This window comes from Arctopsyche grandis, chromosome 7 (genome assembly GCF_051622035.1).
Source record: "Arctopsyche grandis isolate Sample6627 chromosome 7, ASM5162203v2, whole genome shotgun sequence".
NCBI lineage: Eukaryota > Metazoa > Arthropoda > Insecta > Trichoptera > Hydropsychidae > Arctopsyche > Arctopsyche grandis.
Window position 1 is genome coordinate 29,155,347 of NC_135361.1, and position 17,637 is coordinate 29,172,983.

The 17,637-nt window shown below is 33.3% G+C and overlaps 1 protein-coding gene across 1 annotated transcript in view; it reads left to right on the forward strand.

Moving 5' to 3' along the window:
- LOC143914132 (neurotrimin-like) overlaps positions 1–17,637 on the forward strand; it is a 199,100-nt gene that overhangs the window by 141,757 nt on the left and 39,706 nt on the right. The window lies entirely within an intron of this gene.

Genomic DNA, 17,637 nt, shown 5'->3' on the forward strand with positions numbered 1-17,637 from the left:
TGAAAAAAACTTTTTCAGAAAGTATCGTCAGCATTCTCAGTTAGAACACTATTAGAGAGTTTACCAAATTTGATGGTTCTCAAGTAAAAACTGTAAATTTTCTTTATTAACAAACATTATTTTTTCATAATTTTAAGCCAGCAGCATGGCTCGGTGGTTTCGTTGATACTAAGCACCGAGAGGTCACCGGGTTTGATCCCGTGAGCGGACTGTGATTAAATAAAAAAAAATTCCGAGTACAATCTTTAATGCTGCTGGTCATACTTAAATATTTGTGACTCTTAGTCGATTGTTTCCTATCAGAGTTTGCCATTTTATTGTTGAAACGGTTCCTCCATCAAATTGGCAAAAACCATCCAACCCACTACATATGTCACCACTATTTGAATATGATCTCAAAAATGAATTATCGATAACATAGATGTCTCACTAATTGTCTTATATATATGTGGTCACAGTGACGCATAGAGTATTCTGTAATGTCACTGTGGCTAATATATGTATAAATAAATAAATAATAAATGGTTTATGTATGTCCTACGAAATTTACAAAAATTACACATATTATAAATATTAATTTGTTGACAAGCTTAGTTTCGCACAACTAACTATTAGTATTGAACTACTTAATTAATTGGGTTGTAATATACCCGTATATTCCAGAAAATCACGCATAGTACTATCTAATTACAAACTTTAATTAAGCTTTTGTGTACATATGTATATAACTAAATTATTCATCTCTGTTTCAGTTGAAACTCCTATGTAATAAATTGATATTGACAATTGTTGCATAAATTGTACCATTTTTATCAGAGCTTCATTGTGGTTATTGTGTAATAAATTTGACACGGTTTCAATATAAAAAAACTTTGACGATTTAATTTTTATATATGTATGTATTGTTTATTACTATCGAATATACGGTTCATAAGTTCAAATGGATGATTATTATTTTTTATTTCCCCGACGGAAAAAATAAAATAATAAAAAAGACGCGTTTATTTCGCCTTAACGCCGCGAGATTTGCAATAAATCATGAAAACTTTCAAGACAGGATATTTATGGTAGCACTCTGATGGTTCGTAAAAGTTATTCGAACTTCTCTTGAGTCAGAGATGATAGGTCAAATTTGCTTCGCACCCAACCGAAAGGATTATCAGCTAGCTATATAAGATGAGCTTCAAAATATTCTTCGCAATGCATTATATAATATGGAATCGAACGGTCTAGTGTTTGTGAAAGGAAACCAATCCGATCGAATTTTCTTATATTATATTATTCGCCGTTGTTTGTTTGCTTTGCTTAATGTATTATTTTATTTACTTCAGACATTATCAGGTTATCATCTTTGGAAAAATTCAGCTCGAAGACGATATTTAAAAGGCTTCTTCGCTGACGTTGAAAGGCTGCAAGGGGATCCCAAGAGAGGGTCGAAAGCTCTAACGAAAGAGCTTTCGATTTCAATCTGAAGCAGTCCCATCTCTTTATAAATATCTCGCTCATAAACTGCATGCAAAAGAGCGTGCAAAAATGATACAAGAGAGATCGAAAATAATCTTGAGAAATTAGAACAAAGCATTCTAAAATAGTCGATACCGTTTCTTTATCACGAAATTGATAAAATATAATCAAAAGCTAAGACTATAATTAATATAACAATACTAGCCGTATTACCCAGCTTCGCTCGGTATTTGTTATAGAATCCGCTTAAACATGACTAATCTAAATATTAAACATTTTATTAAATTTATTTGAATAGTTTATTTTATATAAATTTATTTGAATACTCATTTGTTTTTTTTATTAAATTGACTCTCACGAACAAACAAACATATTATATAGTAAGTCTCTTATAAAAAATTATATGTATAACAGAATCCGGCGTCTGCGCCCCCTAGGGCTCCGCCCAATAGGGCTTCGCTCTCGGCGCCTTTCAACCGGACTTCGAATCCTTTGAATCGAAAAATCATTTGTTCGAAAACGTCACGAATTTCTACGACCCAACGAACGAAGCATACATACATACAAAGTTTCTTTCCAAATTACATATACATGTATAACAATATTTAAATGTTGTGTCAATCAAATGAATGCATTTGAGTAGTCGTTTCAAATCGTGGAATAGTCGTTTCAAATCGACATATCACAGCTAAGCCACTGCCAACAAAACGTATCATATATTATATAATATGAATATAATAACAAAATAAAAAAACTTCTATATATACTGTTTACTACCAATGTTTCCTCTAGGCAAATAGACGGCGCTGAGCGTTTACCGCCATCTATTTAAAATTTATTCAATTAATAAAATAAATTATTTATTTTTCTATTGGTGTTCAATATTTAGGTTTGTAGTTTTTACCATTTTTTTTTCAAATTAAATAATTAAATATAAATATTAAATTAAATATATTTAAAAGGTATTTGAAAAAAAATTCGACCACGTGCGGATCGAACACAGAACCGACACATTTTTTTTTTGTTTTATTTAATAACTTAATATTCCAACACTACTAGTATCTAAATAATTTACATTGTATAAATATTGAAATATATGTACATATGTAGGTATAAAATATTGATCTAAACTCTTGATCAATATTTTGTACCTATAGGTATATTTCTAGATTCTAGAGAATCACTGACAAAATAACATGACCCAATTTCGACATCACCTGCTTGTTTATCGTGCCTTCCAATCGAAATAAAATATAAGTAATTTGATTTATCAATTATGTCCTTCATTTCTATTATATCTAATTGTTATATCGCAATAACAATAACAAATATTTTTTTTCGAACTGAAGATAACCTAAGATACAGCCAGACTAAATTTAGTTAAAATGGTTCGAAAGCAAAATTCCCATTTATAAGACTCAATATCACCAATACGAACTAAGGAATTTTTATATATACTTATCGTTACTTAGTTTGTCAAACCAAAATATTATCATGATTTAGGTCGTAGCCCAAAATGGTGAAGAATCCCTGATTTGTAGCTCATTCATATATACATATGCAGACACATACATTCGTCGTACATTAAACACGCCAATCTTCATTCCCAGATTCTTATCAGTGCAATTTCCAATCGTCGATTTGATGTATGCGATTGTATCGAACTGGGGGAGACAAAATGAATCAACAGAGTAAAAAACGAAGTCGATTCAATTCGGCACAGTTTTTCAGCCAGAACGAGCTTTTTGCATTGTCCGCTCGCCGAGAGCTTTCGCGTATCGCAAAAAAGCTCGTTCTGGCGTCCGCTTATCGGACTTGGCGGTGATTTCTCGCGGGAATCGGACTCCAGCCTTATTTTTTATTCACAAACAGACAGACAGACACACACACACAGCTTCCGGCCATATCCGCCTAAAACGAGCGGGAAAAATTCGCAACATAAAAAAACTGGATCGCGTGAATATGACATAAGCTAATTACCCGCCGTCCGAGTCATTTATTAATTATTATAATCGAAAAAAGAAGGAAAAACGTTGGCTTTTAAAATATGCAAATTTGATCTGAGGTTGGGTTTCGATGCTCTGATTTCGATTGTACATACGTAATTAGTACTTGGAGTTGGTTTCGGCGTGTTAATTTCCTCTTCTTGTTGTTGCCTTCACGCTAATAACACTGAGCAACAAAAAAAATTTAGAAGAGACCAACCCATGACTTTATCTATGTATTTGAAGAATATTAGAAGGTCACAAAACAAAATTCGATAACACTGTTCGACACGAAAAATGATTCAGAGACGAGATGTGATTTTTATTATAGATCTATGCCCAGTAAATACGAATCTGGTAATAAAAAAATGTTGATTAGCTCGAGATTCGGAGATGTGTGCTTTTTTAATCGTGCGATTTTTCTATATCTTCGTGTTATTCGTTCGATGTCTCAAAATCTGTTAATTTCCTGTTCAAAATGAATATTGGAATCTATAGTTGGGTATTTTATCTTTCATTTGTAGTACTTTTCAGCTTTCAAATCTCTCTAAGTAGTCGTCCAGTTCAAATCAAAAGTCAAAAGTACGTATTTTCACTTGGGACTTTTTCCCACTGTTAATACTTTTTTTATATTGAGTATTTTATATTGAAACATGTTTGTGGGATAATGTTCTGGCCACACTATTTTTTTTTTCGTTTAAAAGCGATAATTGGAAGTGTGCTGAATTTTAAATCGGTAAAATTGCGAGCTAAAAGCTCGTACTAGTATTTACTCGTATTTACACGAATTTGAATTGAATTAATAGGGATAATATATTAAATTGTCTTTATTATGATAATTAAATAAAATTCCACTTAGAAAAATCATATTTCGACTATTCTTGTGAATTAATAACAAAAATTCGTTTATTTTATCGAGGTAAGCCAGTTATCAATAGATTGTCGGATTTTGTTCGAAATTTTACTGTACCTAAAATCCGTAAAAATAATTTTGAAAGTCAAAATAAAATAATAAATATTTTTTTAATTGCCACTTCCAGTTGACAGATGCTTACCAAATTTCATACAGACCTTGGTATTAAGCTTAAACTTTTAGATATAAAATTTGTGATAAAAACATAAAATCATCATCTCAAGTAAATCATGCTTAAAAGTTTGACAAAAAAAGAACATCTACATGTATGAAAAGTATCGATAGATGATTGAATTGAATTCTTAAAATTTGTTCATTCAAACGCTCTTCTATTAACTAATTGTTTGAATCAATTTGTTTTTAATACAAAATACAATGTTACATGTGGCCACATGCTGAAAAATAATATGTAGGCAAACGTAAGTTTTGAATTGGTTCACTTTTACCTGAAAAAAACACACATGTGACATAAATTTTCAATATTTTCCACCCACATACACACACGCTCATACAAAAAAGCTTTGAACAAGCTCGTCAACGCATTATGTCTTTCTACGACTCTACACAACATCGCATACATTTTTTCATACCGACACCGCTGATGATGATGATCACGAGCATACATAAAATAATATAAATAAACGCGCCGAATAAAATGCGCCTTGCTAAATCTCGTGCTATGTAATACGGATTGATTTTCAATTTTTTGTTCCTTTGAGAGAAACCACCCATCTCGAATACACAGGATTAACGATCAATCTTATCACTCCTCATCCAACCTACATACGTTTTGGCACATGTTTGTACACCTATGTGGTATATGTATGTATGTATCAACTTCACTTCAATCCACATGACCGTCTTCAGCTGAGGCGTGGCTGGCAGGGCTCGGGTCTCACGGTTTACATAATGTATTTGCCGTTATCTGTTTATGTTTATGTTTCGGCAGTGTCTTTAGGCTTGCCACTATCTCGTTTGTGTGTTTGCTCCGGTTGTTTGCCAGGGTCCCGGCGAGGGGAAGAGAGGACGGAAGGGATGGGAGGGACCCTATGGCATATGCAACCGGAGATTAATGAATAAAGTCACCGTATTTGCTCGTTACCATTATTTACAATGTGAAAGAGATCGCGAACCGCGCATCGAGATAGTGGACGAATTTCGCGCAGTGGTGAAATACGTTCGAAAAAAAATTTTATTTTGATAATTGAAAATTAAAAAAAAATGCCATTATATGGCCGAGGGTTGTGGGTGGCGCGGTGTAAAATTTTAATTAATTCTGTTCGTAATTGAATTGTTTGTGTAAATTTGTTCTGAGCGTATGAAATCGTTTGTTATTATAGTGTGTATTCGCTGAGTTTATGTATGTATTTGCGTCAGCGTTTTCTAAACTGGAAAACGCTGTATTTTTACAAAAAAAAAGGTGCACTTCGTGATTTATTATTGTATCTGATATTACATTTTTATCTACCCTTACCTTTGCGACTTGCAATATCCTTACGACTTGAATTTCCTCTTAAAAAATCATTTAATAAAAAATTTTAAACATTTAGAATATATTTTCAGTTTATTTGCTTTGACACCTATTATTTTACTTATTTTATCTTTATTAACTTACCTTGTCCTTATCAAATGAATCAAATATATTTTTTTAATGTATAATACTTAATAGACATACCTTCAATAGAATAATTTAAGAAATTTCGTTCATATTTTGAATACAAAGTTAAACAGACAACTATTTAATATAATATTTTGTCTTCTATCGAAAGATTTACTAGATTATTTTTATAGCTACATCTAATATATATTTAATTTTGAAAGACACTTTGTATGTATGTAACTATTGTTGATTCGTGGAATTCGAGACGTTAAATTTAATAAAAAAACGTATTAATATTCAAATAAATAAAAAAAAATGTTTACTATTAGATTAGCAATGCTTAAGCGTTTTATATTACAAATACTGAGCGAAGCCGGGTAAAATCACTGTCTTTTATAAATAAAGCTATAGTTTCATTAACAAAATAATCATTTTATTCCAATTTAGTTATATTTCAATTAATTTCTGAATATATTTCAGGCCAAATGTTTAAATATATTTCATATTTTTTAATTTAGAAAGACTTTTAAAATATATCTACATAAAAGAAGATTAAAATGATATAAATAGTTTATGAATAGCAATGTTTATTTACTAGAGAATATTATGTATCTATGTATGTATTATATATGTACATGGATATGTAGATTTTTACATACATACATATATGTATATTAAAGTGTCCATCAATTTCCTAAAATGTTTTAGTTTTACAATAATAAAAAGCCCTTACGTAAATGTTTCATCCTAATTCCTTTATATATATTTAAAATGGGCATAAAATTTTAAAAACTGTATGTCAACGCTATCCTAAATCCTACCATACGCAGACATGAAAATTTCATGTATAAGGGATACATTTTATTTTTTTTATAATATTACAGACCAAAATCAAATCTTCAAATCCATGCTCGACACAAAGAAGCTTTCGATTTTGAGCGGTGCTTAAATTCAAGAATCATATCTAAGCCCATAAGCCAACCTACAGAGCAGCGATCGAGCAAAAAACAATATCAATGATAGATTCGAATTCAAATATTGACTCTCAATACTGTAATAATACAGAGGAAAAATCAAGTTTTTTATAGTGAATATACAACAAAACGTATACATTAATATATACGCCGTGTGCGAGCGCCCTTCGGAAAATTTATTGGCGGAAAATCGATTATACAAATACGCTCGATTACACGGTAATGAAAACCGCACGAAATCACTCGAAAATTATTTAGGTTTAACCTTTCGCGCACCGTCTGGAAACCTTTCGGCGATTTAACCTTTAATTTTCTTGATTTACATCTTCCGACCTGGACCTAGGCCGTCTCGTGGTTCTCCGAATCCAAACTTAACAAACGCCCCCTACTTTACAACTATTGATTCAATCCAACAATGTATGTAAACGTACTCGTCTTTACACCAGCGGCATTCTATCGGAATAGTTTTTCTCGTCGATGTTTCGAATGAAATGAAGGGGAGGAGAATTTTCCGAAGATATCGGTCCCTTCCCCCCCACCCTTATATCTCGTTTTACGCGTGAGCGTACCCCATTACCAGGCCAAAGCGAATTTCCAATTCAAATCCGGCAACTGAGGCGATTATCGAGACGAGTGTCAAAGCGGCTACGGAGGATTTCGGGTGCGGGGTAAGGGAATGGGGGGGTGATCCTGTAGGATGAGGGGGTGGTAGCGATGGGTGGTTGGACTGACAATATACTCTTAAACGATTGAAAAGCGGATGACGGTGGCGGATCAGTGCCAATCTTACCGATGACGGTTACATCGTTGTTCCGTTTAAGCTCACCCCTATTCGTTAGCTTCGTGGTTGTTGTTTAGGATATTTTTCGAATTATCATATGCAATTTGTCAAGGTTTGTTGTTTTTTTATACACATTAAATGCATTGAAGTTCTTAAGTCAAACGGCAGGCATGACTTGGACATATATAAATATACATGAACTTGAACATATGTATATAAATAGACCCTAAGACAGTTAACAGCAGATAACCAGAAGAATGGACTAGTGGTTCATATATCATACTTTCAAGCCAAGTGGCCATGGTTCGATTCTCACTTGTAGCTGTTAGCCAGACTGGTTTGTGACTCCAAGTCAATCATTTCCTTTCAATTTATGCCAATTTTACTGATTTTTACATACCTCCTTTACGTTTCACATGGCTTTCTTATCAGTGGTCATTTTTATCTCTTATCCGATCGTTTTCATACTTTGCCATATTGCTCATTTTGGTCATCAATACACGTTAATGTATCGTCTGCCATTACGTTGGAGATAAAATATCGTATACAACGCGTTTTAAACACGCGGAAAGTAAATCTCCCTGACGTTTAACAAGCGTTGTTTAACAAGGCGTAAACTGTTCGCCATGACACGGCCTTATCAATTTAAATTGTTTAAACGCCTATAGTTCACTCTATATTTTATGAAATTTGCTCTATTGGTTCTCGTTATCTATAATATATAAATATTTATAGTTTTAGCTCTCATATGTATATTTAAATTTCAAATTTGGCGTGTAGCTTCTTGTGGGGTAATACACGATATATATTGATTTATGGCCAAAGATGTCAAATCTGACATTTCACGGCTTAAAAGTATATCTCTTCACGGAGTTTTATCTACGAGTTAAGTATTCAATAAGAAGTTATGTTGTATCTAATTGTTAATATGATTTACAATAAGCTTACATACATTTAGTTTTTTACAATAAGCTTAGCATTGTAACAGTTCCTGTAAAGTTCCAATCTCTCTTGCAAATCCCAAGTTATTTAGCGTATTGAGGTTTGCCAATTTCTATAATAAAATTCTACAAAAATTTCTCCATAGATGTCTTTATATTTATTGTATGGATATAATTATATTTATACAATACCAAAGAGACATCTATGTACATATGTATGTATCTACATATGAACAAATTCAATATACTGTTGCGTAGGGGTAGGTGGAGGATCCAAATATAAGGCCAAAGTCGCTTCACAGCATTTATTGGGTGATTAAGGAGATGCATGCAATGCCAGTGCTCCGTCCAGAATGCCTTAAAGAATGCTTATAAAGAGCAGGTCGCTCAGTGCATCTTCCTCGACGCGTTTGTTTACTTATTGTTATAGTCACGTACCAGATATGCAGTCCCACGGTCTCGGCACGCATTTTCACGCTTTCGCGCTGTCAGTTCTAAAAACTCTAGCGGGAGTGCCATTACTGACCACTAAGTCAATTCGGGGGTCTCCATTCTTAGCCGACTGCACTTAAGCCTGGAGATAATCCTCGAAAACCAATTAAAATGGCGGCTCTTTTTCGCATATGTTACAATACAATATAAAGTTTTCCGAGAAATGTATATATTTTCACAGATTGTGTAGGTAGGTAGCATATTTATAATAATTAACAAATTCAAGATGCCAAAAACTCAAAATTGCGAGATTTGGGTAGAACCGTTTCAACAATGAAACCAGATAAATTGACAAGCTCTGATAGGAAACAATCGACCTGGGGTCATCTGTATCCAAGGTCTGGCCAGCAACGACAGGCCAGGGTTGAAGTCACGACTCCTCAGTTGAAAGCATTATACGCTATCCATAGTTGCTGGTTATATATAACCAGCAGCGTAGACTAGTGGTTAATATATTATGTTTTCGATCGGAGTGATGACGGTTCGATTCCCACTGGTAGCTGTTAGCCAGGCCTCGGTTTGTAACTCCAGGTTGATCGTTTGCTTTCATAATTTGGCAATTTTTGTGATTTTCATTGAAACGGTTCCTGTAAATTGACATCTCCTTTCCAATCTCTCTTGCCAATCTCAAGTTTCTATTAGAAAATGCTGCAAAAATTTCTCCATTGATGTCACTGTGGGTGATATTTGTATGAATTAGCGTTGTGTAAAAATGCTTGTATTAATTGTATTGTATCTGTATTAGTACATTCGTCACTTTAGAATGATCTGTAAAGGCGAGTGTACATTGTTCGATTGAAATAAAATAAAATATTATCTTAATTGTGTTACTGTTCACATACTATACAATCACACACGAAACGTTCATACTGATTAAACCGCTTAATCGTTTATAAATTTCCAAACACCCTACATATATTTCCATCACAACAATATGACCTCTCTCAAAGCTGTGAACCGGTTCGTATACATGTACATGTACGGTAATTAAAAAATAATAATTATTCGCGAATCGACGTGATTTGTTTACACTGGGCGTGTGTGCCAGGGGTGGACAACATGGACCGGGGGCCAGGGGTGGCACTCGCGAGTGTTTATTGCGGCCATTTGTCGTCGTAATGAGTCCGAATGAAACCGAATAAGCGGCCAGCTGCCGGCCCTGATTAATGTCACTCATGTGCCATTACAAAACGGCTCCTTCGTCAACAACTAATTGCTTTCATCTGCATAATAACCGGCACAAATATCGGCGATACACCGGTGCGACAGGCGTCTATTATTCGAACCGGTCAAATGTATGCGAACCGGTCGGTCTTGAAATCGACTAAGTTCAAACCGAATGAATGTATTACAGTGTGTATTCCAACTAAGGCTTCCAATCCCGGGATCCCGGTGTTTTCTGGCACCGTGAATCCCGGTGCTGAAACTAGTATGAAAACCGGGATTACGGTGCTGGCAGAAATTTCTTTAAAAACATTATTTTTACAAAAATAATATGGAAAAAACATAAAACAACATTATATAATGAACCATAGTCATAGTCCATTTGTTTGCCACCCGTTTCGACGCCGGCTTGCCGTTTCCACGAAATGGTATGAACGGCCTGTATTTTGTCGCAGATATTGTACTCAACCGCAATGATATTTGAAGTATATTTTAACTGATTCGAACTCAGAATCGACCACTGATCACGTTTTCGTGATCTAGAAAAACGTAAAGGAGGTATGTAAAAAATGAGTGTGTCTGCGTTTCTGTGTGAGTGTCTGTATGTTTATTGTGTGTCTGTGTATTTTGGGGATATTTTGAACACTGTTCGTCCTATCGAACTGAAACTCAGTATTGGTTTTTTTTTTTATATTGGGTGGATTATTTCAACTATTTGTAAAAACAAATCAATGAATCAAAGCGATGTTTTTTTCTTTATTTAATTACATTTTCGGATGTGTTTTATTTAATCTTAGAAGTTTATGGATGCGAACCGAAAATTTAAAGAATGTAGCCAAACTCTCAAAATTAATACGCCAATATGGGAGTATTTTTTGCGTGAAACATCGGGAGAGTTTGCAAAATGCAATTGAACGTTTTTGAAATATGAAAACATGCAATTGAACTTTTTTTTCTCATACAATTGAAATCCTGGTGCTAGCACCGAGATCCCGGGATCGGAAATTCCCAGCACCGCAATCCCAGTGCTGAAGTAACCTTCCGGGATTGGAAGCACTAATTTCAACCATCCAAGCTTTCGATTGAATGTATACGAACCGGTTGAGTGTACGCGAACCGGTTGGGTATTAAACACGTTCTTAAGTTGGATTATCGATAGTCTTGACCGACTTTGGAATATGTATTCACACCGGCCTTGGCGACCGGTTCGATAACGGACTTAGAAACACGTCATAGCGGATGCTGGCGTAAAGTTAGGGCGATTTAACGAGTTACATGTGCAAGTGCACCGGAACGTCGCATGCGAAATTATGCATTTCGAATAAACGTGAAGGACGTGGACAATATTCATCTCTGGACGAGGGGGATCAATTTCGAACGTGAGACGACGAAGCTGGATGGATTTTACGGTGTAAAATGGCATTAGAAAAATATATCACGTAGCAAACGTGAATATTCATAAAACAATGTTTCAAATTTACACTTTCCATATACTGGGGAAGTGTACAATATATGCATACTACAATGTATGCACAAAAGTATTCATACATTGTAGAGTTTGACCATTTAAATTTTTATATTAAATGTATTTTCCATTTATAAAAAACTAGCTGAACCCGGCATGCGTTACAATGCCACAATAATGCATGCAATTCCCGTTCCCGTTCCACAGACATTCAATTTTATATATAGGTATAGATATATTTGTTGACGTGGGCCATCCGCTGTGTGTTTGTGGTACAGCCCTGAATGGTCAGTACATTCGAGTGCAAGGTAGGCGTGGCGCGATTATTGTCACACTCACGGCGTGATGCGTTGAAGGCGGAATAGCTTTACTTTTGCGTCAGTAAAATCCTAATTAAGAATATTATTATTATTAAGAGGTTTTTCCCGTTTTTTTTTCACAGTAATCTTCCCGGACATGCATACAACAAATTCTGAAAGTTCCATCGTAATCGGTTCAGTGGTTTAGGAGCCTATTTGAGACACACACACACACATACATTGAATTTTATATATATATATATATATATATATATATATATATATATATATATATATATATATAAATATATATATATATATATATATATATATATATATATATATATATATATATATATATATATATATATATATATATATATATTTCCATCACACAAATATCCAATCTGACCAGCAGAATTTAAGATTTTAATGAGAATAAATTCTTTTCAATCGATGTCAGTTCACGTAATCGAACCCGGTGACCTCTCGGTGCTTAATACCAACGCAGCCACTGAGTGACGCTGCTGGCTAATGAAATTGTTTTGGTATTTGTATTTTCTCCGACCCCTTCTAAAATTCACCAAACCATAAATATACACCTAAATATTCATTTTTATTTGTGTACGTAGATTTTTTTTGTATATAATCTTAGCTTGAGGAGTCTATACTAAGTTTTATTCACTTGTTACTAAATAAATACAGAAAATATTTCAGCACGAAAACGGCTATGAAGTACATAATTACGGATAACAAACTGATTTAATCACATTAATACACACGATATTTACACTGAACTGTTTAAACTAGCGGTTATGTACATTATATAATAATAATATAATAGTATCAGACATTCATATATCATATTATATGTAACTTATTTGACTAGGCAATTGAACCGAGGAGCTTCTATCATGCGGAAAGAATTAGGATCGGGGTCTTTGCTTACACAATGGAATTGGAAAGATTATCCTTTGGCCCTTGAGCTATTTATTTCCTATGCGGAAATGAAAATACGGAATTATCACCAGAATCCTAGCAGAGGTGACGGCGAAACGAGGAGAGAAGGACTGTGCAAAAACATTTGAATGATAATGTATAATAATATAATACATATGAAATGAAATATTGTACATATGTATTTGTATTTGATGAGATATTCGTCGGTTTAGATATTTTTATGTTACTTGGTGCACTTGTGTTATTGCGATTTATCTCCGATTTCTGCACAAATATCTGCGATGTATGTGGGGTTTATGACGCTATTGCTTTCGCACGTGAATTCGCAGGTTCGGCAATAAAATCTCGATTTTATGGTCACCCGATATTGACATAACATGTCTCGATGGTGTACGTTGCATAATTTCGACGATTCCAATGATTAATTGGCTCGAAGCTACGTGTTTGTATCTGATATATGCACATACAGTGGTTGTATTTGGGTAATATTACGTTTTTATTGGTCAGTTACTTTTAAATTTATCGGTCAGTAGCAACATACATTGTATATCTTTACCTATAACTATATATGGATTTCAATAATGTCCGCCTACGCCCGAATATAGATTTAGCACAAGTAACTATATATGGGTTTGATCAGTTACCTTGTTAGTTTGGTCAGTAAATGGCATTATTATTAAATTCATCAAAATTTCATTCTAGAATAGCAGTCACTAGTTTACAGAAATTCGTGTCAAATGAAGAATAAACTGTCAAAATAGAAAAAAAATAATACATAAAAAACTGAAACTGAAGTATGTTTGTATAAGGCAACAAATTAAATGGCAATTTTTTTTCAATAAATTGTGAGATTTTTCAATAAATTGTCAGTTTTCACAATAAATGTTTATTTCTTTTTTTCAATAAACGGTCAGTGTACATACATATGTAGACAAAAATGAACGGTTAATAAACCGATTGTTTCGGATATTTTTATAACTTAAGAAATTAAAATGTATCGAATACTTATGATATATTCACTATAAATATATATATGTTAAGTCATAATATGAGTTCATTTAAAGAATATATTATATATTTCATTTATATTCATGAATCAATATAAAAGAATAAATACTCCAGACGTGTTTAATTATAAAACGTTATAGAACATTGAATTACATACATATTATACACATGCATATAAATATTTATATGAATTTCTAAATTTCTAAATGCCTACGCAAAATTAATATCATATTTCATTTCATTTTAAAACGCTTTAAGATAAAATTCGACACACTTGAAATTCTACTTATCAAGGCAAACACTTCTTATATGGAAAAATAAAGATGAGTATTCATATAAGAACTGTAAAAATTTAGACTAAAAGATTAAACATTAAAAACGTACAAAAAATGTATTTTCAATATACTTTATCGTTTTAAGAGAGCAATAATTCCATTCATGTATAATGTAATTCTTATATCACAAACCGAATACAATTTCAATGATCAGTACTGTTAAAAAACACGACATAAGCGTACCATAAAAATAGCCTAAATTAGCCAAATCCGGCTGGCGAGATTTTTAAATTCGCATTTTCCGGCATAAGCGGTATGGGGAAAATTGAAATTTTAATTTTTCCCGCGAGTTATAAAGCAGATGTCGAATTCGCACTGGGAAGAGGCGCAGTAATAAGCAACGGCGACCAATAATAAATATGCGAAAAATTTCACTTTCCCCCCCCCCCCCCCCACTCTAGTCTAGATATATATAATTTCCCTTTTAATAAATTTTCGAATTTCGCTTCCGGTATAATCCGATATCCGCGCGCGACATAAATTATGGAAATGATATACGACGGCAACAGCTTTTCCGATTGTCACTTTTTCGCTTTGCAGCCTTCGTGAAATATGTCCCGTTTATCGATTTGTATATTTGCAAAAATATACATATACATATATTTACGCGTCATTATTTTAATATGCGCAAAAAGCTCCGGATATGTATTTTGTAAAGGCAGACATCCTTTCATATATGTACATATATCGAAATACAAACGATTCTTAACCTAATTTGACAGAATTCCGTACACTTACACTACAAATAAGGCTAGTTTAATGGTTGCAAGATCATCCAAAAGGTTTTAAAAATATGTAGTCATTTAATATATGTACATACAAGTATATATGTATGTAAATCTATTTTTTTAATATGTAAAATTGTAAGTAAATATAATGAGATGCATTCGAATTACCTCTTCTTTCAATAACACGGCCTCACATCTCATACAAGTCATCAAATAATTACTGTAAAATCACATTATATGCATTAAAATTTGATTTAGAAATGATAAATTAAACATTGATTCACTATTTATATGTATTGAACGTAATATTATAAAATAAAAACCATTAAAAATGATAAATCTTCATACATTGCCTACTTTTTCTCAATTTTTTTAATTATTTTATTTAAAATATTTTAATTCACTAAAAACACAATTACATAGTAAAAAAGCATATTTGAAGCTTGTATCATTTACGGTGAAAATTTTCAGCAACGTATTTCATTCCATGTGACTATGAATCAGGGTCAAAACTTTCCCTTCAGATTTCCACCGTGTGAATTCGCACATTGTACATAATATGTACATACATACATTGTGAATAATTCTAATTGGGTTTTCCGACCGCACTGGTGAAAAATTTTTCCTAAACGTGCAAATTCAAATTGCCTAATAAGATTTGGCCCGTAAGCGAATTCGCCGATCCAATATGAAAATTGTTTTGGACGTAAATATGACGCGCGAAATTAATCTCGTTATGCGAAACACCGCGTGAATAGCGAAACAAACAAATTTTACACGCTATTTCAATTCGTACACGTACTGCGAATGTACTCATATGAGTATATGTTTGAGTTAGCTTATTTCACGTTCTTTTTCCCTCTGGCAATAATTCTTATGTGGCTTGGTACGTAAAAAGTTAAAGAATCGCATTTCCTCTGGGAACTATAATCTCGCTTAAATCCGTCTAGCGAAACAATTACTCTTATACGCATATAATCTTCTGAATATAAACATATTTCATGGCATATTATATATAAAAGCATTTTATAGTACTGTAGTGTGAACATGTAGAGGGGTTTCCAAGATCGAAATGTAAGACGTAGCAGAAGTGGTAGAGGTAGTTTATTGTCCTTGATCCTTCGGCCTGCCAGCTCCGAATGAAACATGGACTGAAACCGCCTAGTATTTATACCCAAAGGTACTCTCAACACAGAGAGGTCATTGGTCGATGGGTCGCGAGACCTTATTGGCTGTTGTATAAAGCTTGTTCATACGTCAAGACCTTTTTGGCGCGACCATGACATGAGGTCATCAGTGCTAGTAAACTATCTCTCTTGCTAATCTCAAGTTATTCAGTGCCTTGGCGTTTGCTAATTAGATTATAAAATGCTGCAAAAATTTCTCTATATATGTCACTATGGATATTTGAAGGAATTCGCATTTTATACAAAGCCTATGTATGTATATTGATTGATTGTATTGTATCTGTATAATGGCACTCGTCGCTTTGGAGTGATCTGTAAAGGCGAGTGTTCCTGTTCTGTGAAATAAATAAAATAGTTATTACGATTTAGTAACTATAAAGTTAAGATACTAGTTAAATGACAATTTACAATTGAACTTTGCTCGTACACAGCCCTGCTTGCGTGATTTAAGGGCTGAGGACAACCCTCTACCATTATACTCAACTATCACAAATTCGTCACTTGTATGACAACATCATTATGACTCGAGTCTTCATTGTCACATGATGTGTAATTAATATAATAATAAAACGACTAACTAGTAGAGATAAGACAAATAAAAAGACCTAATTTTATAAGTAATACCATTGATTTGTGACACACTTAATTTAATGAATAGTACTATTGATTTGTACCACACCTCACGCACTGACTAACCGAAATTGTACGACACGTGTCTTCAACACATTCATTGTTTTAAATAAGAGTATATAAACTCGACACTGTTAGAATTTAAGTGAGTCTGTAATCAGCTCTTGTACTGAATATTATAATAATAAATTATTATTTTTATTCAAACCGTTCGTCTGCAATTCTTTATTCGTGCGTGCCAGCAGAATACAATGCTGTCACGTTCAGTAGTGGTTCAAAGGTGGTTTAGCCTCTACAATGAGTTTTTTTCAAAGTTTAAACCCATTACGTTGGAATTTTTAGGCAATAATTAGGGGATGTGAAAAGGTTCGCCTAAATCCTTAGTCTAGTTTTCGATAAAATATTGAAAAATATATAAGAAGAGTGCATGTACAAATGATTAAGTTGGTATGCTTGGATCGAGTGTTTGTATATTATCTATAAAATATCAAAATTATTATTACTAAAATATAACATACATTCTAATTCGATTGCCGACTTTGCATAATACACTTCCCAGAAAGTTATTGACACTGCGAATTATCCGGCAAGGCCCACGTGTACAAAATTAACAAAACGTGTCCTCGAAACGTGATTTGTTATAATACAACCGAAACACCTGCATATATATGTATATATTTATATATTATATAAGAACGCAAATACATTGGC